The following is a 24054-nucleotide window of genomic DNA, read 5'->3' as shown; positions in this document are numbered from 1 at the left end:
AACTCTGACTTATTTATAGAAGCTCTTCTCTTTTTTTCATTTAGATGTTAAGACCTCATTAAAACTCAAAGTAGACCTCACATACTTTAACAGATTTAAAAAGACAGAAAAGCCAGATATGTAAGCAATGATATCCCCCCATGTAATTCCTACCTGCTGGCATGTAAAACCTGGAATGTGCAGGTGGGGATCTTGTGCTATCTAGAGAATAAAATAGAGTCGAGTTAGTCAAAGGTCGGATCTTGTGCTATCTAGAGAATAAAATAGAGCCGAGTTATTTTTACCAGTGATTTTCAACCTAGAATTTTAGGCTTCTTTTGAAAATTTGTTTTATTTTCAGCCCTCTTGAATTTCTTCAAACAAGTTTAATTTCAAAGTCAATACTACTTTTTGCCAAAAGAGGGAAGTACTCTGAATTTTAAAGTGTTATTTTTGTGATCGCCCTCCCCACAGTTGTCACTATAACGTGGAGCAACCGGTGTGGTTATCATTTATGTTAATCAGCATGGACTAGTCTTACTAACAAGTCTACTAAACCAGTGAGAAGTAAACTAGAAGGGAAGTGACTAAGACTTAGCTTCTGACAGAAGGGTTTTAGTGCTACGCTAATGAAATAGCACAAGCCTTGACCAGTGTAGGGATCTGGCATAGGCCTCAGTTCTCTTTACGAGTATGAAGGTTGCCTGGACCTGGAGGCTTGGAAATCATGCCAGGTGTGAGCGCGTGCATGCCCAAATCCCAGAAGGAGAATGGAGGAGAAGGGACTACAATGAGATCATCATGGGAGCTGATTGCCCATGTTCCTGCTCACTGCTTCTCTGTGTCTCTGTGCTATGGCAAAAACCTTAAAAAAAAAAAAAAAAAAAAAAAAAAAAAAAAGAGATGATGAAAGTGGCTAATGGTAAGCTGTGTTTAAGGCATGGTTCCCACGGCGCGGGAGGGGGGTGTTGTTGGCTATCTCAAGGGCTGGAAATAATCGTGAATGTTAAGTCCTCTGTAGGTGATACTTCGGTGATATGATAACATCTTGTTGAAATGTGTAATGTTAAGAAAATGAGTGAACCATTTAATAAGATTTGGAGGAGATCACTAAGAAAAACTATTTTCATTCTTATCAATGAAATAATACTGATCATTTTGCTTAATTGCCTTTCAAATCTGCATCCTTGCCTGAGGTATCCAGTTGTGAGACTGAGGCGTACTCTCAAGGAAATCTCAGCCCTTTAGCTAAAGAAAAAGTGAATGCTCTTTTTTTTTTATTAAATTTATTTATTTACATTCATTCACTGTACATCATTACAGCATACAAAGTGAGATTTTCCATCCAGAGTACACTGTATATTGGCTCAATCAAGCACATCAACATACGTGTTATCATCAACAAATAATTTTCCATTTCTTGTTTCCTGTATGTTTTGCTTTTTTTTTTCCCATCCTTGATTCCCTATCTCTTACCCTCTGCGATCTCCCACTCTCCTCCCACACCATCTCTGGTATCTATGTTTGCTTTCTATACTTCCTCCCACACATTTTATTGTCACTAAAGATCTTAATTAATCTAATATTTTCATAGCAAGCACAGCTGATATATACATTTCCATGAACACAAGTCCAACTTTAGGCATAAGCCTCAGTGAGTAGAATGAACATCTTATAAAGTAGCTCCTAGCTGGGCTATATATCATACTGCAGTCATCGAATATTTTTAATGCATTTTTTTTATTTCAAGAAAAGCAGTTTTAGTTTTTTTTTCCTGAAACTTTTTTTAACTTAATTTACATTCTTTCCCTATGCATTGTCACAACATACGAAATGTGATTTCCCATCCAGAACATACTGCATAGTGGCTTAATCATGCATGTTATCATCAAAATTTTACATTTCTAGTTATATAATATACATGTACATATTATATATATTACCCCTATTTCTGACCCTCTGCCCTTTCCCACCCTCTTCTCACACTATCTCTGGTGTCTACAGTTGTCTTCCATTCCTTTCTCCCCACATATTCATCACACAATCTCTTAAATAATCTAACTACTTTCAATAGCAAGTTCACTTGGTACTATTAAGCAAAACAGTTTTAACTTAAATCAAAGAAATGCTAAGGAACTTTGTTTAAAGCCAAGAAACAGGTTAGGATTATGTTCACATGGTAGGTGCATGAACCTATCCATATCTCAAGAAAGGACACAAATCCTTACAACCATATAACAAAGTCTACACGAAAATCAGCAAAGTTTTAGTCAAAAGTTGTAAAATTACACTTCACCAATTCAGTCTCATGACTTTATCTTCTGTTGTGGTTTGATTTTCCTGATTAAATTCTGGGACATAATATTCAACTCCAGACTTGTTCCTACGATTAAGTTGGCCACTTTATTAGTTTTTGAACTCTTATTTCTGTATGTCTGTATTTAATTTTCCTGATATAGCACTACTTTGAGAATTTCTTGCCCAAAAATTTGAGAATAATATACGAGAAGTACTAGATACCATCAAACATCCAAACATCTGGATAATTGGCATTCCAGAAGGTGAAGAAACTCATAAGGGCATTGATAATCTATTCCATGAAGTCCTGCAAGAAAACTTTGCAAACCTAGAGAGGCACTCAAAGATCCAGTCCCAAGAAATACAAAGGACCCCAAATAGAATCAACCCAAGAAGATCTTCTCCAAGACACATCATAGCCAGATTGACCAAAACCACAGGCAAAGACAAGATACTAAGACTGGCAAGAGAAAAACACCAAGTGACCTACAAAGGATATCCCATCAGTCTAACAGCAGACCTCTCATCAGAAACAATGCAAGCAGGGAAAGAATGGGAAAATATATTCAAAGTGTTGAGAGGAAAGCAATTTCTGCCAAGAATACTGTACCCAGTAAGATTATCTTTCATGTGGGAAGAAAAGACAAGAACATTCTCAGAAAAATAAAATCTGAAAGAATTTACCAGCACCAGACCAGATCTCCAAGAAGTTCTCAAGGGAGTGCTATATCAGGAAAATTAAATACAGTCTTAACATTGAGATCCAACCCCAGCCTTTAGCCAGCCCCAGATTATGGGCAAATACGTGCTCAGCATACTCAGGTAAGGTTTCAGACTTGAATCAGAAAGCTTTCCATGTGGGTCAGCCTTGCAGAGCATCATGTTTTCAGCTGTGCCAGAATTTGGCCCCTAGACCCTCCAACATGTACACATTGCATTAGCATAGTACATTTTTCACAACTAATTAACAAGTATGTGTATATTAAAAAAATAATAATAATAAATAAAAGTAAAATGATTCTGAAACATCAATGCTCCGTGTTTTAATCCACTGTGGAGGGATAAACGTGTGGATGGCTAAGAAGCAAGAAAGCAGGGGAGGGGACGGAGACCCCTGAGCTTTTGTTGGTTGGTAAGGATCCTGTGACTTTCTCTGCATGAAGTTACAGAGGGATGCTTAGTCAAGTCTTAAATGATAGAAGAGTTAGCCAGGTCTAGATAAGAAGGGGCAGAAGGCAGGCTTCCAGGTCAAGGGGCCATGCCTGCATGTGCAAAGACTCAGAGAGGAGAGGGCCCAGGAAGTTGGACTTGAAGTCATGCCTTCTCTGTGGACCATATTACCTCTCAGCCAGAGAAGGAGCCGATATTCAGGTTTCCAACCAGTTAACCTCCTGGGTAGCAAGTGCATCCCTTCCCTACTTGACTCTGACAATGCAAATTTGCTCAGGGAAAAGATTGTCGTCACTCCTTGCTGAAAGAATTCAATGACAAAAAAAGAATCTTTATTTGGCATATAGTGGGCACCTCATAAATATTTCCTGAAAAAATACACAAGTGAATTCATAGCGAGTGGAGACAGGATGGCTCCCAGGTCAGCCTGGTGTTGTGTCTGCTTTCTGAAGAGTTCGGGAAGAACAATATTGGCAGTGACATGTTAGGCCCCAATGGCTGAAGGCGTATGTTGCTAAATAAAGGGAGATTCCAGCTGGGAAGAGGAGGAGTGATAAACTGGAGAGGAAGAAAGGTGAAAGAGAACTTTGGACAATCGATAATTTATTATTTTTATTTTAATTTCTTTTATACCCTCATGTCTACAGTTTCACCAGGAAAGCCTCCTTAAAGAGCTGTCCTTTGTTTCTAAGGCTGGCCTTTGGCTATTGGTACTCCTTGACCTATTCTTCCACAGTTGCTTTACCAACTTTTCCCATGAACTATAGTCGGTGTTCTAACTAATTGCCTCTTTGCATTCTCCCTTTTCCATAGCCTGGGCTCTATTCAATCACTAAAATACCAATTGAAAACATTTTTAGATACCAGAAGTTACATTCTGAAGGGTCTCTGAAGGGTTATCTAATTCGTTTTTCTTCTCTAGCCAGGACTGTGCACTGCTATGGGATAGATGTTATCTATGGAGAAAGTTTATTTATGTCTCGGGGACCAGTGCTAATGGTTTTTGTCTGTCCTGTTGGCCAGGAGCAAAGGAGCTAAGCTTTAATTAATTCCGTCAGTCCTTGGTAACAGGAACCAGAATCTGGCTGGAAGCCGGAAGATAACAGGTTCCTACTTCTCTCTTCTTTTAAAGTTCCTGTCAGTTCTCAGATAATGTTGGCTCAGCTCTGTGTGTTTTTCTTTTTTCTTTTCAGAATTATTCTATTTATTTATTTTTAATTTGACCAGCAGGGGAGAGAGAGAGAGAGAGAGAAAGTAAGCTGCCAGGTCCAGGACCTGAACCACAGTCAGCCATGTGGCAGTCCAGCGCCCTCAACCACCACGCCACCTGCCTGGCCCCTGGCTCAGCTCTGTGTTTTAAAGGCTGAGTCACTCAGAGGATAAAGACGGTGAAAGCCTGTTTGTTTCTGACTGACTGAGGAAGTTACTTCTATGATGACATGCTTAGAGTACATACATGTAAGCAAAGGAAGGCTGATGTGCGGTCGCCCACTGTCCTGCATCAGCACTAAATCGGCAACATGCAGGGCGGGGTGGAAGGTGGTCCCAGCTCCACTTCTATTTCTTCCTAGCTGTGTGTATTTGGGGAAATCACTAAACCTCTCGGAGCTTCATTTCCTCAAATATCGTGTTGGGGAGAGGTGTTCTAAGAAATATATGAGATTATAAAGTGTTTCTAAAGTGACTAGTTTTTACTAAGTTGACTCCTGCCAACCAAGGGGAAAAAATTATGAATTTCCTGCCTTTTTTTCTTTTCCTCTTTGTAGGTCATCAGGGAAACGTAAATTAAGATATTCGGTTATGGGTGAGCCCCTTTGATTAAACTTCTTTTCATCTTTCCTCATCATAATCTTATCTTCTTAGAAATGATTAAAAATGAGTTTGTAAAATAGTACAATATTTTTCACCATTCCATCCATAATTCTTTCAACACGTTTCTTCTTTTATAACAGCATACCAACTTTTTAAAAAACATCAGAAGACTCATTAAAAGTCATGATCATACTTTAAAATAAAAGTAATTTTTTTAATACCAGGAAATATCCTGTAAGCATCCAAATGTGCTCAGCGGCCTTTGCAGTTGGGTTGTTTGAATCAGGATCCAAAAAGGTTCACATATTAAGAGTGGATAAGAGTCTCTTAAATCTTTCTCATCAATAGGCTTCTTGTCTTCTTTTTTTTTTGTTTTTTGGCTACAGAGTCTCTGAGCTTACAGGAGAAGGAGAGGGGTAAAGGGTGAGAAGAAAGAGAGAAAGACGCTGAGAAATTAAGCCCTGGGAGGATGTTAATGCTGCAATCCCCTCATCACCATTCTCTTGGGATTTGGGGCACACATGCACGCAAGCCTGACATGCCTTTTAAGCCACTGGGTTGGGACTTGAGCCATGCAGTTGACCATGTATGATCCAGCCACTTAAACCTCCGAACCACCCACTGGTCCCCTTTTTTTCTATGCTATTTATTTATTTATTTGGAGATGTTTTTGCTATAGGGCATGTGCGCTTGCCAGAAAGACAGAGAGACAGAAAGCGAGAAATCAGCCCCGAAGGAGATGGCCACGTCGCAATCCCTTCTCCTCTGTTCTCCTCTTGGGATCTTGGGCATGCACATGCACACGTGCTGGGCATGAGTTTAAGCCACCGGGTCCGAGACTTGAACCACGGTCGACTACATGGGAGTCCAGCGACATAGCCATTACGCCAACTGCTGGTCCCATCTATACAATTTATTTGTACAACACAGCACTTTTAGGTACAAGTACAAGAAGCACATGGGAAAGAACTGGGTGGAGAATACTGGTGTCCTGAACGGGAACCTTTGCTTGTATTAACAAATGGAGGGCGCGTCACAGCCAGCCGCCCTCTCTGGGCATGGCTGTCATATTGGTAATAAGACGCGATGGAGCATATGATCCCTACACTCCTTCTAGCATTTCCTTATTATTCTGTGGGAAGATTCCATTTTTATTCCAATTTTACACCTTATCCAAATCATCTAGAAAGGTCAGGGAACAAGCTTCTGGATGTAGCTTAAAAGAAGCAATTTAAAATGTGAGATTTTCTTTTTTTTTTCTTTGGAGAGGTTTTTGCTATAGGGCGCATGCACTCGCCAGACAGACAGAGAGACAGAGAGACAGAAAGTGAGAAATCACCCCCCAGGGGGAATGGCCATGCTGCAATCCCTTCTCCTCCATTCTCCTCTCGGGATCTTGGGCACGCACGCACACGCGCCTGGCGTGAGTTTTAAGCCACTGGGTCCAGGACGCGAACCGCGGTTGACTACATGGGAGTCCAGTGACATAGCCATTACGCTAACTGCTGGTTCCAAAATGTGAGATTTTCTTCCTACCACCTTGGATAGCAATGGACTCAGTTAAGAACACTATATATTTTTAAGAATTATTTTTATTTCTATGTATTTATTTATTTATTTTAATTTGACCAGAGAGGGACAGAGAGAGGGAGATTGGTCAACAGAAAGCAAGTCACCAGGTCTAGGACTCGTATCGAGGTCGGCCATGTGGGAGTCCAGCACCCTTAGCCACCATGCCACCTGCCGACCCTAAGAACACCTTATTTTTTAGAAAGACTTGTGACAATTGAAAATGAATTCCAAGTTTGTGAAAAGCATATACATATTTCTATGCAGTGGAAACTACGTTTTTATTTTGGTGAATTTGATGAAGGAAAGGACGGTTTCAGTTTCTTGCGCAACGTGAGGATAAATTACAAAGACGAACCATCAGAGGTCCCAACCTCTGTGCTGCTAACACTTTGTTTACAGATAGTTTGGTTTTCTCTTAGTTCAAGAATGTTAATTCCTGGAGGGCAAAGGGGGAAAAGTAAACCAATCGGCATCCTGCCTTTCATGTCTGATTCTGGAGTGTCAAAAGACAAAATTATAACAGTTTAGTCTAAAGATTTTAATTGGCTTCGTATGAGACTCTGGAATTGGACAATACTTCACCCATAAAACAGAGTAAGAGTTCCAATGCTCTGAGCATTGTTTTATAGACAGAGAAGGATGGAAGAAAGCAGAAACAAGGAACCAAAAACAAGCTTTTTTCTTTTTTCTTATAATGTGTGGACAGGAAAACTAAACAATAGAAACAAACAAACAAACAAAAAGGTAATTGATTATTAACATCAGGCTACTTCTTCCAATAGAAACAAACAAACAAACAAAAAGGTAACATCAGGCTACTTCTTTTGTGTAAAGATTAAACAGAGCAGGGACCACCAGATGGTGTAGTGGTTACGTTGTTGGACTCCCACATGGCCGACTGCACTTTTAGTCCTGGACCCAGTAGCTTGAAAATCACTCCTGGCATGTGTGCGTGCATACTCAAGATCCCAGGAGGAGAATGGAGGAGAAGGGACTGTGGCATGGTCATCCCCCCGAGGGCATGATTTCTCACTTTCCATTGTACTGTCTCTGTTTCTCTCTCTCTCTCTCTCTCTCTCTCTCTCTCTCTCTGACAAGCCCACAAGCCTTAAGGTAAAAGCCTCTTGAAAAAAAAAAAAAAAGTTAAACACAGCAGTTTCTTATCATGCCCACTGAAACTGGCCTGTTTAGGGAATGAGGTTGCTATTGTTCCTGAGTGACTCCATTGTAACTTTTTAGCCTGGTCTGCTGGGGCCTAGCGTGGGAGCTTCGTTCAAAACAATGTCCTCCTGTAATTTTTATTTAACAGGCCCACGGCACCATCGGTTACTTGCACACTAGGGCACATTTTTCTCTAGTGCATGGGAAGTATACTTCTCGTGCCCTTGTGAATACTGCCCAGAGGGACACCTGTCTCTGTCTTAACGGTGAACAGAGTTTCCATCCTTGAGGGTGGGATGAGAAGCGTGTGTTGTCAAGGTTTTTAGGCCATCCACCAGCTGGGTAGGTCCCGAAGAACTAATAATTCTTGGAAGTCCTGCGAAGATTGCTTCTGACTGTAGGAGTCCATGTCAGGCGTATATGTGCACAGCAACTTCAATGTCCAACAGGATTATGGACATTTGGCTTGCTTCCAGACCAGGCACTAGAAATTGGGTCTTTTGGCACCAGGAGATGGCATAATGGCTACGTTGCTGGACTCCCATATAGTTGACCGCTGTTTGAGTCCCGGACCTGGTAGCTTAAACTCACGCATGCCCAAGATCCTGAGAGGAGAATGGAGGAGAAGGGATTGCGGCGTGGCCATACCCACTGGGGTGGCGATTTCTTGCTTTCTGTCTCTCTGTCTCTCTCTGTCTTTCTGGCGAGCGCACGTGCCCTATAGTGAAAAATCTCTCCAAAAAGAAGAAGAAGAAGAAGAAGAAGAAGAAGAAGAAGAAGAAGAAGAAGAAGAAGAAGAAGAAGAAGAAGAAATAGGAAGTGTGCGAAGAAGAAGAAGAAGAAGAAGAAGAAGAAGAAGAAGAAGAAGAAGAAGAAGAAGAAGAAAGAAATCGAATCTTTCCTAGAAAACCTGTGTGGTCACCCTAATTACAGGAAGTGTGCATTGTCAACACAGCTAGCACACATGTGTTTTTGGGCTTATTCACTGACCACGTTGCCCTTGGAAAGCCCAAATAGGGTATTTCTTGGCAAGGTCTATGGTAAAATAACTTGACTAGGTTAGGTTGCCATGTCTAGGAAAAATAACCTGACTTTTTTTGAATACTTTGGAAAGTAGATACTTGGTGATCATGTTTGTTTCAAGAACAGCAAAGAAGGCTGTTTTCCCATACTCTGTCGTCCCTCGTCTTCCTTCCCTACTGCTTCCTCCAGACACTTCCAGAACAGCCCCGGGCCCGTCTGCACAGGTTCTTACTTAGAGAGCCAGAATCTGGCTGGAGGCTGGAAGGTAACAGGTTCCTGCTTCTCTCTCTTCTTTTAAAGTCCCTGTCAATTCTCAGATAATGTTAGAGCCTTACTGAGGGCCTTTAAGGCTACTTTCTAGAAAGAAGTGGGAACTACCACATTAGAGTCAGAGGAAGAAGTAAAGGCCTTCTAAAAAACGCGAAGAGCTCCACTTGGGAGTGTTTACTCACAGTGAAGCGTGTGGGGCCCTTTTAGTCAACCTACCGCTTTGTGATATTTTGTTATGCAGAACATCTGTTTCTTGATGAGACATTTATCTGTGGGATTCAGGAAGTTTAGAAAGAATCAAGCTGTTCCGTTAAAAGAGCAGTTTCCTGTGTTTTGGCAACTTATTTTAAGTGATAGTTAAAATAACTATAGCTGAAGACTTTCTCCCAGGCCCGGTGGTCTGGTGCTTTACGGTTAGAAGCTTCAAGAGTCCAAGATCTTGCTTCTAAGTGCAGAAGCTCAAATCAAATATGTCCCTTGAACACACGTGTGTGTACACACATACAAATACACACATACACACCACACCTAATATATACATACACATATATGTATTCTTTTTTTTTTTTTAAGACAGATTTTTGCTATAGAGTGTGTGTGTGCTCCTGGAGAGACAGAGAGAGACAGAGAGACAGAAAGCTGGAAAATCCCTCCCCAGGGGAGATGGCCACACTGCAATCTCTTCTCTTCCATTCTCCTCTCGAGATTTTGGGCATGTACGCGCATGTGCCCAGTGTGAGTTTTAAGCCACTGGGTTCGGGACTCAAACCACGTTGACTACATGGGAGACAATGACATAACCATGACCACGGTCGACTATGTGAGAGACGATGACCTAACATGATGCCATCGACTGATCCCCACACCTGATATTTTTTATGACTGAGATAAAAGACACTCGTTTATTGAAATCAGAGACTTGTGCAGACGTAAGCAAGGTAACTGAGCCCAGAAGGAGGAAGCCATTTTTCTCTCCCAAAGATGAAGGTAAATCAATGGGGATTGTTTTTTCCTTTTTCCTTTCTTCATGAATTATACACTAAGTAAGAAAAATGAACTTTTTTCTCGTCTCAACACACTTCATTTCTGACACCACAGGTGTCAGTTTTCCACACCAAAAAAACTCTCCAATGTCTGCAAACAGTGAAAATCTCTCCAAAAAAAAAAATGTACAAAAAAACTCTCCAATGTCTGCAAATACCGATCAGGTGTCCAGCAATCCAATTCAATTCTAACAGTCTGTTATTGGGGTGAGCGTTAGATGCTGCAGGCTACAGGATCAGGCTCCATGAGACTGTCCCACTTCAGATGCCAGTATCTATTTTGACTATAAATCGGGGGTTCCCACAACCCATTTCTTGGGTTCGATAATTTGCTGTAATGGCTCACATAGCTCAGGAGAAATTTATCATAATTGCTTGCTTATTATGGAGGATACGGATGAGTAGCCAGATGAGGAGGGATTTGACAAGGTTTATGGGAAGGGGCACAGACCGTCCGTGACCTCTGGGCTCACTGCCCTCCCAGTGTCTGTGTTCTCACTCACCAGCCCCCAAGCTCTCCACACCTCGTGCTTCGAGGTTTCTGTGAAGGCTTTATAAGGTAGGTGTAACGATGAGTAACTCCATTTCTAGCCCTTCTCCCCTGAGCAGAGCCTGAGGGATGGGGCTGAAAGTTACACGCTTCTAATCATGGCTTGGTCTTTCTGGGGACCCACATCCATGAGCTATCAAGGAGCCCATTGGGAATCACTTCATTAGACAAAATGACTTCCCCTCACCCAGGAAATGTCAAGGGATTTAGGTGCACCGTGTCAAGAACCAGGGTCAAAGATTGAAAATTAAAACAGAAGATGCTCCTAGCACCCCTAGTGCTAAGAAAAATCACAAGGGTTTTAGGAGGTCTGTGCCGGAAACTGGGGAGAATCCCAATTTTTATTACTTACTATGCCAGTCTGACCCCTGGCCTCTGGCTATGAACCTCTTCCAGTAAAACAATCTTAATAGTCAAAGGACACCAGCATGTTACTGGTGTGCCATTCGGTCACTGGCAGTAAACGCAGGTCCCCCTCACAGGGTATGAGAAGGCCTCTGAGGGAGAGGGCCCTTGGGTTTGCAGCTTCCACCCGAAGTTGCCCAGTAGGTTCCAAGAGCAGAGATGGTCTCGCAGTGTGCGTCTTCATCTTTTCAGGTGTCTGGTCCTCCTCTCTGTTTACACCCAAACCTTTCCAGCTCTGAGAGGGATGCAAGTTCGGCCGCTGAGCTGGCCTGGCGTGCAGGCGGCGGTCCTGGTCTAGCAAGTACCTCCCTTCAGAACAGTGCTGGCCCTATAGTGTACGATTACTTAAGGGCAGAGCCAGTGAGATATTTTTATCAGGTGGCAACATGGCTGCATTCGCTGTTGACCCTAATTATTTCAGAGAGGATAAGGCACATCCATCCCCTTCAGACTCTTAGGAATCCTCCGCGCTCTGGCACTTACAGTCATAGCTCTGATCCTGTGACCACTGCATCTGGTAGATAGAAAAAAAAAAAAAAAACTAGAGTGATATGAGGAAGAAAAAATGTTTAAAAAAGGCATGGATATAACACCATCCTCCACTCCTTCTGTTTTTAGAGATTTTTGCTATAAGGTGCATGTGCTTGGCTGACAGAGAGGAAGTGAGAAATCACTTTCCAGAGGGGATGGCCACACTGCAGTCCTCTCCCTTTATTCTCCTCCAGGGGTTCTGGGCACACATGCACACGCACCTCGTTCAAGCCATCAGCTGGCCATGTGAGAGTTCAATGCCTTAGCCACTAAGCCACCTGCCAGCCTAGCATCTTCCCCACCTTTGGCAAGAGTTACGTGGCCATCCCAGTATCTGCTCTTCTCCAGGACCACCAGAGCAGTGGCACACCTGAGGGAAGACTCCTTTAGTCCTACTTATGTTGAGTGTGAGCACACACTAACGAAGGTGGGTAAGCCATCCCTCGTGCCCTTGTCTCTCCCCACCTTCGACAACCAGTGTTTCAACTGCACATTCCACTTCTCCGTCAAACTACGATTCTGAGAAAGATACCTCTCTGCCCATTGTTGAGAATCACGAGCCATAAAGTATGTTCTCTGGTCTGAAGAAATGATAGCTGGCCATCCACACCGGCACAATGTATTGTTTGTAGCACTCCAAGCATTTGCATCAAACAGTGAGTAAAGACCAGTGCAGAGCTCATTTCTCTTGTAGCCTCCCCCCAAGGATATTTGTCCAGGCTCCGTTCAGGACCTTCCCACCGGGGATGTTCCCTATAACTATCAGCAGCTCTGTCTCTTTTGCTAACAAACAGAACAGATCTTGTTGGTATCTTGGCCATCAGAGTGTGCAAGAGGAACACGGGCAGATTCAGCCCATCTCTATTGGTCCACTACTCCCATAGCTACTCATTTCATGGACTCAGGTGGCCACCTTGAGTGTACCCACAGGGATGGCTGCTGGATTCCGATCATCTTCCCAGCCTGGAAGGGAGTTCTGAGGGGCATCGATGTGTCCTACTTTAGCAAAGTCATAATATTCCCATAGTAACTTCCTCAGAGCTCTGTCCCACATGGGTGTCCATGTAATAGGCCAGGTTTCCATTGCCCTTCTGCATGACCACATGGCCAGGTCATTGGCCACTGTCCATGAATCAATAAAAACTGAAACACAAGGACTTTGATCATTGCTCAGTCTCCCATCATTGCTAGGAAAGTGGCATGCAGTGCAGCCCAACGGGTTGATCTCTTTTTATCCTCTTGGAGCAGAGTGAGAGCCTTCCAACAGGATGTCATCCGTTCACCTTGGAGCTGCTGTCCACAAGCCAAATAGCTCTTTGTCAGTTAGTCGAGTGCTGCCTGTAGGGCACGCTCTGGAAGCTGGCTGGTGGTGCGGGGGTAAACTGTGGTACTTTACGAGGCTGGCCCACTGGAGAACGTTCCAGGTTTACCTCCAGAGACCTCCCTGAGTATGCTGGGCTCGTGTGTGCCCCAGATGCAGGGCCACCTTGGGCTGGGGTTGGGTCACACCATTGAGAGCCTATTGGGGGTGTTCTCTCTTTCTCTATTTCTCTTACTCATGGAAGAAATAAGTGAAGTAAACTTATAAGTAAATAAACTATTCAAGTGATGATAGAAGTTGGCAGTTCTTCATATGGCTCCCAAATCAGTTCTGGAAAAAGGAGGCTCCCTGCTTATATCTCCTGGCATTTCTCAGGGGGCATGATTCTGTATCAACCATTTTCATTTTATTATGGAACTTTCCTGGGCACTGCTGTACCTGCTAGTGTTCCTCTGGCATCACCAAGACATCGTGAGTGTCTCAGCCTTCAAAAGACTGTCTGTCCTTGAGTCACAGAGCAGTCTTGGTTAATGTCCAAAGAAGAGCTAGAGTTGCCTCTCAGATGGAAATTCTCCAGTCAAAGCCTCAGTAGCCGTCGCTCAGAGACATCAGCTCTAGTCTACGCTCCCACCAGGGCTATTGTGCAGAGAATCTCATCCCAGCACACTTCAGCTTTTATCCTACACTGTGTGGGCTCAGGAAAGCCTAGTGGTCCCCACTCAGCATGTCCAGTTAGTACTGCTGAGAGAGCAAATTCCCATGCCTTCTAAAATTTCCCAGTCAGAGCCACTGTTCACCCAAACACAATAGGGTAAAAGAGGTATAGACGCTTCACGTAGAGTCTATGTATTTTTTTTTTTTTTGAGAGTTTTTTGCTATAGGGCGTGTGAGCTCGCCAGAAAGACAGAGAGAGACAGAGAGACAGAAAGTGAGAAACCCCCCCCGGAGGGGGGATGACCATGCCACAGTCTCTTCTCCTCCACTCTCCTCTTGGGGTCTTGGGCATGCACACACAAGCACCCAGTGTGAGTTTAAGCCGCTGGGTCCAGGACTCGAACTGCGGTTGACTACATGGGAGTCCAGCGACATAGCCATTACACCATCTGCTGGTCCCTCGTAGAGCCTATTTAAACATTCTAACTCTCGTAATCCTATCAATCCTTTTTTTGTTGTTGTTTGTTTTTGTTTTTATGTTCTGTCAATCTAACTATAGTCTGAGTTAGGACTACACAGAAGGTTTTGGTACCCTGGTGTCTGGGTCTCCCCAGTGAGGGAGTGATGGAAACTTTTGTTGTTGTTATAGGACATGTGTACTTGCCAGAGAGACACAGAGAGAGAAGTGATAAAACACCCTTCAAAAGGGATGACCATGCTACAATCCCTTCTTCTCCACTCTCCCCTCGGAATTCATGGAAACTTTAAAAAAAAAAAGAACTACTTCTTTCATTTTATTTATTATTATTTTTTGTAAAATTTTGCTATAGGGCATGTGCACTTACCAGAGAGAGCAAGTGCTAAGTCCAGGACTTGAATCACAGTTGGTCCTCCAGGAGTCCAGAGCCTTAACCACGGTGCCACCTGCTAGCCTCTGGAAACTATTTTTAAAGGAATGGTTTTTATTGTAATTTTGAATTTAAATACAATATGTATTTGTGGGGCAGCGTATAGTTTTTCAAAACACGTATACCATGTGTACTGACACAATCAGGGCAAAAACATATCCATCATCTTCAACGCTTATCATCGTTCTTTGTTGCACACAAGATGATGTGCACAATTTGAGATCCACTCTTGGTTACTTTGCAGTATACCGACTCATAACCCACGGTCTTTAGGCCATGGTGGGATAGCATTCTATAACCTATTACACTATTTTATTTTAAAAATTGCCAGAAGGCACATACGCTCTTGGGAGAGAAACGGGGGAGGGGAGGGAGCGTGAAAGCACCCTCCCCTGGGAGATGGTTGTGCAGCAATCCCTCCTCCTTCGTGTCTCCCCCTTTCTGGATTTTGGGCATGTACGTTCTTACTCCTGGTGTGTTTCTCAAACCACACCATGAACCGTGTGGGAACCAGCCACCTTAACTACCATGCAACAGGCTAGCCAATTGGTGCATGTAAATCTACTATTTAATAGTAGATCTATGTAAATAGCAGATTTACATGCACTCTTGCACCTGTTAAACAAGTCTGTCCTCCTGTACATCTCCCCTTTCTAGTTCCCGGTATTCACCTTGCCCTCTCCACTTCTATTCGGTCTTCTCCCCCCCCCCCACCTTTGGGACAGTTTTAACCATTCATATGCAAAAGACTTTGGTCTCCAACAGGGGGTCAAGTCCAAGGATCCTGAATCTGTTGTCATCTTTATCATGACTGTGGACTAACTTAGGCGCCAAGCAATTGCAGGTAACATTTTGCATTGCAATTTTCGTCTTTTAAAACTCCCAAATTAGGCTAAGTTGAAGGTGCTCGTTTGGGGGTTCCTTAATTAAGTTGGAGGATCAGCAGGGATCCATTTGGCTCATCCAACTTTTGAGGCTTATGATAAGACTTGTTTGTTTGGTTGGTTTTTCTTCATTTCTTTCTTTACTTTTGATACATTCGATCGCTGTCTATTATTACAGCTTGTAAAATGAATTCCCCTGTATGAATACATTTTTAATCCTTTCTTTACAGGTTACCTCAACCACTGTTGATTAAGAAAACTATGGAAAGTTAGTAACAGCCACAAGCAAATGCCTGGGGGTGGTCCATGTTAATTTATCACAGAGCCCTGCTATGTGGGCTGTCTGATGCCCTGCTCCGGGTCTCTGGACATTAGCTGGACTCAGTCATGGCAGATTTTAGTCCACAGATCACCTCTCCTCAGATTTCTTTGAAAGCTTTTAAGCATACTTACAGAATTTTTTTACAGCCCTTCAAATATTCTTTGACTAGATCAGCCTGGAGCGGCTACTCGGGCTGGGGCTCGTTCACTAGTGCTACAAGGGACCAGATTTCTTGGTCGGTGTGGTAGCTGGCTTCCAGTTTTCAGCAGTAATTACTGGCAGACAGACCTGTCCCCTTTCATCAAAGTTTGGGTGATACACCTTTATTTTAAATGTGACCTTCAGTGGTTTGAAGGAGCACTCTGCTGGAGAGTTGATTTAAATTCTGAAGACCCCATTGTCATGTGGAGGGTTGTCAGAAACAATAAGCCCCCTGGGGACCAGCAGTTAGCATAATGGCTATGTTGTTGAACTCTCATGTAGCCGACCTCTGTTTGAGTCCCAGACCCGGTGGCTTAAACTCATGCCCGGTGCATGTGCATGCGTGTCCAAGATCCCAAGAGGAGAATGGAGGAGAAGGGATTGTGGTGTGGCCATCCCCGCCCCCGGGGGGGGGGGAGATGTCTCTTCTCTGTCTCTCTCTTTCTGGTGAGCACATGCGCCCTATAGCAAAAATAAATAAATAAATAAATAAATTTAAAAACTTCTTCAAAAAAAAAAAAGAAAAGAAAAAAGAAAAGAAACAATAAGCCTTTGCCAAGTCAATAAATTAGCTTCATCAGCCCAGAAGTTTTTCATACCACATTTGTGGATTTCTTCAAGTTCCTTCATCAGCCTCCTGCTGGCTGCCACTTTAGACCTCAAGATCTTTCTTTTAACTCCATCAGTGTTGATTCGATGCATCCTGTTTCTTAATAACCATGTAAACACGTTGGACAATCCCATGACACATGCTATTCTCTTCCCTCTTTGCTTCACTGCATCACTGTTTTCTTTGTCTTTTTTTTTTAAGTAAACTTCTAGACATTTTCACCTTTTGGGGAAGACTTCTTCTTTACCTCCTCTTTTGCCTTTTCCCATCCTCTTGATAATCTACTTTAAAAAAAAATAACTATTATTAATTCCAGAGTAGACTAATGGCTACCAAAACCCATGAGGAAAGCCAAGTTAACAAATCTGATAAGGCTTTCTGAGCTGTTGCTCAGTTTGCAGCAGTTAGGGTGTATGGGGTACCCATGCAGAAAAGGAGACCTCCTTCCACGGCGTTTACCATGGGGAACAGGGTACCTGGGGAACAGGCATATTCAGTGGTGAATATCCCAATCATCATAAAGCAGTCCCACCCTGGCTCGCATAGTAAACAAATCAGCTGCTTTATCCGGGCTGTTCTGCTTGGCATGTATTCTATGGAGAAAGGGGCAATCCCCTTCTTGGTATAAACAGAACTTACAGTGGCTTGTAGCCAGTCCACCATGTTGGATGCTCCATCAGGAATAACCTCCTGCATGTCTGGATTCTCTAAAGCCATCTATGACTCTTCCATAGTGAGCTGTGAGTGCTTATTGATCCAGAAACCATTTTCCAAAAGGTTCTTCAGGAAGTTCATGATAACAATTTACAAAATGAAACAACTCCTTGATATCATACCCCTGGTCTCAGAAATTTATTAGCTTTTTCTTTCCCCAACATTGACTCCCTTCCTGGTGACCAGAGGCCTATATACAGATTGCTATCCTTCATCATTTTTCCCTTTGCAGACACTTGCAGGCTAGCAGCTAAAGCGTGGACAAATCTGAGCTTGAGTCAATCCAGACCTTCTCTCATTTTAGCTATTATGGAGAGCAGTAGCCAAGGGACTGCATTCAGCCTGCTTTGTATTATTTGCCCCTCCTGAAGCATCCAGTGAACCACCTCCTCAAGAGTCAGGTCTCCCTCCATTGCTAAATCCCCCTGGTCACTTCGGCCTTGAGTAACTGATGGCGTGCGGGTGCAGTTTTGTACCACGGATGACTAGGGAGCCAAGCACTTTCTCTTCTAGCCAGCAGTGCTGAGAAAGTGAAATTCTTAACTGTGAGTTCAAAACACCTTTAATTTAAAAAAGCAATTGCCATTTGATCAGTTATCTTCCAAATTCATTAAGTATAGCTCAGCTTTCCTCTCCCCTTTCTGGTCTGGACAGGGCCCTGATGTTCGCAGTCGGGCTGAATTGTGAGTGCAGATGGCCGGACTGCAGCTGAGGAGAGGACTACAGAACTGTCATCAGTCACTTGCAAAATGCATTTTATTGGGACCAGCAATTGGTGTAATGGCTATGTCGCTGGACTCCCATGTAGTTGGACCGCGGTTCGAGTCCCGGACCTGGTGGCTTAAACTCACGCTGAGCATGTATACGTGTGTACCCAAGATCGTGAGAGGAGAATGGAGAAGGGATTGCAGCATGGTCACCCACCCTGGGGGATGATTTCTCGCTTTCTGTCTCTCTATCTTTCTAGAGAGCGCACACACCCTATAGTAAAAAATCTCTTAAAAAATGCATATTATTAAGTGAATACTGGCTTAAGAGTATGAAAAAGGACAGAGCCAAAGACAATCGACAATTGTGACAGCCTAGGAATGAGTGCCAGTCACAATGTTGGTCCCCCAGAAGCATGAAATAACAGTCTACTGAATTGAGTGGGTAGATTCTGCTCCCTGAATGGGCTGCAATTTAGACCCCTTCTCTAACATGTCGGATCATCTTAGAACCACAGACTCTGGGTTCAGGGCAAAAGACTAACTCCGTGTTTCAAGAGAAAATGGGTCCAAACTCTTTGGGTGACTCGTCCAAGGTCACGTGGCTAATTAGATGGAGTTACTGGAAGGTCTCTGGATGTACATACCCTCATTTTATTTCATTTGATAAACCTTGCTTTATGAATTTTGGTTCTATATTTACATTTTCATTAGTATCATTTTTCAAAAGGTTTTGATTACTGCTTCGAAATCTTGAAGAAGAGATGGGGTTTTCCCATTTCCCTTTACCGGGTACATGTAACTGCATTAGAATATCTAAGCAACAATACCGAGAGGCAGCACTGCTGAGTAACTCACAGCCCAGAAGCAAGGCTGGGTTTCGATCCTACCACTGCCACTTACTGGGTATATTTGGACAGATCATGTAACTTTTCGGAGCCTCATTTTCCTCATCTGCAAGTCGGAGGTCACAGTGATACCTCCCTCTCGGATGGTCATGAGCACTAAGTAAGGTTGTGCATTGTACGTGTTGGGTAAACCGTGTACTTAGCTGAGAAGTACATGATTTCTTTCCGTGTGCTCTTTTCCCTGGTTATCTTCAGCTTGGGAAAAGTCCATGGTCAAGTCACAAAATGAGTCTAGAACAAGGAACTGGGAAGCATCAGGAACCACCTTCATCTCTCTATGGAGCTATCTTAAAAAGTTGAAAATGGGACTGGGAAAAGGGGTCCATTGCAAGGAACTTAGAAAGTAAATGAAGAGCCAGCAGGTGGCGTCGTGGCTAAGATGCTGGACTCCCTCATGGTCTCCCACAGTTGGAGCCCAATACCTGGTGGCTTGAAAATCACACTGGGCACATGTCTGTGTGTGCTCAAAATCCCAAGAGGAGAATGGAGGAGAAGTAATTGTGGTGTGGTCATCCCTCGGAGGGTGATTTCTTACTTTTTTTCTCTCTCTGGCTCTCTCCATTGAGCACATCAAAACTAAAAACAAACAAACAAAAAGAAATGAAATCAACAGGAGGATAGGAGGAAGGAGAGAAGGGAGGGACACAGGTAACCTAGCTGAGCCTGGATTGTTAAGAGAATGGTTGGACAACTGACCAAATATGGATACCTAGACAGGAAGTTCCTTTTAGGAGGAAGTGACGAGTTCATTTCTCTGAACTCTGACCTTCTCTTTCAAGAATTCTTAGATGATGTCAACTCAAAACCCTTACCTTGACCTTCCTGGACAATTCATAGATGCTAAGTTGATGTTTAAATAGATGATAGTTAATATAGTTTTTTCTTTTTTGAACTGTTTTTTTTTTTTTTTTTTTCTATTGGGGGCATGGGCTTACCAGATAGAGAGCGTATAGTTTTTTCTTTTTTGAACTGTTTTTTTTTTTTTTTTTTGCTATAGGGCGCATGCGCTTACCAGATAGAGAGAGACAGACAGAAAGCGAGAAATCACCCCCCCGGGGGGATGGCCACGCCGTAATCCCCTCTCCTCCACTCTCCTCCTGGGATCTTGGGCACACATGCACACTCACCCGGTGTGAGTTTAAGCTACCGGGTCCGGGACGCTAACTGCTGGTCCCTTGTTAATATAGTTCTAAAAAGCTTGACTCCCCTATGCACAGCTCTAGAGAGTCATCTATAGATGACATGTGCGGCACAAATGAAGCCTGTAGGACTTTTCTGGTCTGGTTGGAGCTTTTGTTCCCAGGAGAGAGGAAGCAATATCAGAAGAAATGGCTGCCCCAGGGGAGGGAAATTAGATCACTAAAGGTTGAAAACACCGTTTAGTAGAAGTTAGAAGCACTAAAGTTCTCTGAGAATTGAATGGGAGCACGAGGCTTACAGAATAGTCTATTTTTTATAGGAGACTTAGTCTAGAAAACACTGGGGGCATCACCGTCTTGCTGCAGGAACAGTCCCCTGTCAGCTCAGTGGCTTGAAACAGCCCAAGTCTGTTCTCACAGCGTTCTAGAGGGCAGACATCTACGCTGGGTGGTTAGGGCTGCGTTCCTTTCGGAGGTGCTAGGGAAGAATCCATTCCCGGGCCTTTTCTAGCACCTGGCAGCCACCTGCATCCCTTGGTCCATGGCCTCATCCATTATCTTAAAAGGCAGCAGGTGGCATATCCTGGTTCCTCTCTCTGCCATCATCACATTGACTCTGATCCTGCTGTCATCCTCTGACATGTGGGATTAGATTAGATAGATCTCCCCACCCTGAATTTTATCGCAGCTAAAGAGCTCCTTCTGCCATAAAAGGCCGTGTATCCACATGTCCCAGGGATTAGAACGCAGATGCCTTTGGGAGGCCATTATTCAGGCTCCCTTGGGAGGAGATGTAGAATTGTAACTCGCCCTGTGAACCGTTGCCCCTTCTCTGTGTGTACCTGGTTCCATGCCTTGTTAACTGTTCTGTCCTTCAGGGAATTTCTCCAGTGCAGGCCCCATCTTGTCAAGGGCTTACCTAGAAATTTTTTCATTTAAAAGATGAGTTCTCCCCCACCCCTTTATTGTTGTGGGATGTCCCTAGCACCCTCTCTGGCTATGCTTCCCCAAATTCTCATGTCTTTTCTTCCTTGTCGTGTTTTATAGCTGATGGTCTCCTGTCACCTGTGACTTCCATTGGCAATACCTAGAATTACATTCGAGTGTGTCTAGAGTCTAGAGGAGAGCACTCAGCCCCCAACGCATGCGTGGTACCCATCTTAGCCAATGGGGTGACCATCGGCTTGGTTCCTGCACTCTGATCCCTCACTAAGCCCAGGTTCCTGACTTGGTCATTCCTGTCCTAGTAACCACAGTGATGTGGGGAATTGCCGTTCTCCAGTTTCCGCTGTCTGTGGACCACAGGATAGACTGCTTTATTCTCTGGGGGACAGAGAGGACACTCAGAATGCTGCAGAGACGTGTGGGACCCTGCCACATGTGCATGGACCTTGAAGGCATCTTTGACATTTTTAGAAAATATTAGGAAAATTAAACTCTGGGAGGAAACCCTGGGGAACTGGAAAAAAAAAAAAAAAACACGGGAAGAGAAGACCTGTTTTGGGATCCAAGCCAATATTCACAGATCTTCTCCTCCCCTGACACACAGGGTCCCCATCAAATCAGACATCCCCAAATGACAGCCTGTTCTCACTTTCCTTCAGGGAGCAGCTACCCCCCCCAAAACACACACACGCACTGTTTGGACTCTCACAGAATTATTTATCTTCCTTCCAGTTCATACTGCTTCTACCTTCTTTTCCTCAGATCCCACTCAGGGTGGGTATTTGATATTTTGCAATTTAATTCTTATTATAACACTGCAAGATAGGTATTGTCAACATCACTATTTTACCCATGAATATGCTCAACATCTGGCCTAGAACCCGACAATATAGTCTACGTGGCTGAGTTCTACCACGTGTGAGCTCACTTGGGCTCAAAGGCCCGTCTCACCACACCATGGCTGCATCTCAGTAAAACTATATGTACATGTCTCCTTTATAAAATAGAAACTATTGAAGCCACAGATTACCGCTTACTAAAATTTTTAAAGGTTTTTGCCATTGGATGTGTGCACTTGCTGGAGAAACAGAGAGAGTGAGAGGAGAAGTAAGAAATCATTCCCTAGTAGGGATGGCCAAGCTGCAACCCTTTCTCTTCCACTCCCCTCTTGGGATCTTGGGCGTGGATGCACACACGCCTGGTGTGAGTCTCAGGCTGCCAGATCCAGGACTCCAACTGCAATTGGCCATGTGGGAGTCCACACCTTTCTCAGTATGCCACCTGCTGGCTCTGACCTCTTATTAATTTTTAAAACACCCCTGTAGTCTCTAGTACAGAGCCTGACACGTAGCAGTTGCTCTATTAAAGTCTGGCAAGCAAATGAATTCATAAATGAATGCAGGAATCAATAAGTAGAGCATTCTTGGAAATAGAAGTGTTGGAAACCGTAAGCTGCTATTAAAGCATTTAGGGGAGAGGGAAGAGACGGTTGCAGTCCAAGTCCAATAACTCCTCTTACTCCAAATTATCGTGTTATTATTTTGCTCAACACTCACTTTCAGTAATTTGCCAAAGACAAACGTTGGCCAAGTGCTCCGATTATTTGAGGTAATACATTTGCGTCTACTACATAAATGCATTGTGAGGGGTCCATACAGTAATAAGGACCATAATTTGTTTGTTTTAGGTTTTTGTCATAGAGCATGTGTACTTGCTGCAGAGAGACAGACAAAGAGAGACAGTGAGAGGGAAAGTGAGAAATCACCCTGCATGGAGGATGGCCATGCCACAGTCCCTTCTCCTCCATGCTCCTCCTGGGATTTGGGGCACGCAGGCACACATGCTTGGCATGATTTTCAAGCTACCAGGTCCGAGACTCAAACCATGAAGGGCCATGTGGGAGTCCAGCACCTTAACCACCATGCCACCTGCTGGTCCCTGGAACCATAGTTTTATTAAGTGATGTAATAGTTAATATTTATTAAGATCTCAGACAGGTTTATTGTCTTCTTTCTCTCCTTCCTTCTGCAATGCCCCTTATTATCTCTCATTTCTTTCTTTTGTGATATTAAAAGGAGGTAAAAATAGAGTCCGTGTATAACAAGAAACTTCCAGTCTATAAAGTCTCTTTTTCTAATTTAAAGCAGAAGGGCATGGAGATGCTCAAAGGCTATGGGTGACCCCAGGGCTCAGAAGAACTCTCATGGGAGTCCCTTCTGACCCCTCCACCTTTGGAACTCAAAATAAACCATGAATTTCTGCCTTCTGCAACTGGAGGATCATTTTCCCACTACTCATTATTTGGCTTCCAAAGGAATTGCCAAAAGTTCCGCGATCCTGCCAACAATATTTCGGATAAGATGGGGAATTGAAGGTCAGAGGGAAATAAACTGTCTCTGGCCATTTGTCTTGTCCCTGCACTGTCTACTTCACTAGCCTCAGTAACCTACTTGAGTGATGAGGATGTCAGAGATGGGCCATAAAAGCTTGGGAAATATCTCCATTTCCATGGGAATCCTTGAGCAGGGAGTGGCCAGTGCTTGGGAAAAACCATACTCTTTAAGAAAGAGAGTAACAGCCCAAAGGGGGGGATATTGCAATGTCATTCAGATGTGCTGGGGACCAGCAGAGGCCTCCACATTTACTTTTTGGGGGGCAATCCACATGAGCATTCTCCATGAAGAGGCCGACAACGTATCTTCTCTTTGATACCATCCCTGTGTTGTTTATACGGCGAAGACCTCCTGATAGGAGCTTTTCTTGTATGTCCGTCAGATCGTCTTGGTGGAGCGTTTTACCCTGTGCGACTCTACCCAGTCCTACTTCATCCTATCCTTTCCTGGCCCATCCTGTCCTTCTCATCCGATGGACATTTATTAACCAAGACCTGTGGTTAAAGATAGTCAGACAAATACGGTAGTGCAGGG

At 43.6% G+C, this 24054-nt stretch overlaps 1 protein-coding gene across 1 annotated transcript in view; it reads left to right on the top strand.

The window, feature by feature from the left end:
* The window catches only part of RGS5 (regulator of G protein signaling 5), a 75806-nt gene that overhangs the window by 3912 nt on the left and 47840 nt on the right, over positions 1-24054 (top strand). The window lies entirely within an intron of this gene.

Source organism: Tupaia chinensis, unplaced genomic scaffold, assembly GCF_000334495.1.
Source record: "Tupaia chinensis unplaced genomic scaffold, TupChi_1.0 Scaffold000070_1, whole genome shotgun sequence".
NCBI classification, from domain to species: Eukaryota; Metazoa; Chordata; class Mammalia; order Scandentia; family Tupaiidae; genus Tupaia; species Tupaia belangeri.
Note: the sequence above shows the minus strand (reverse complement) of the source record. Positions and strands in the feature narration are given on the sequence as shown.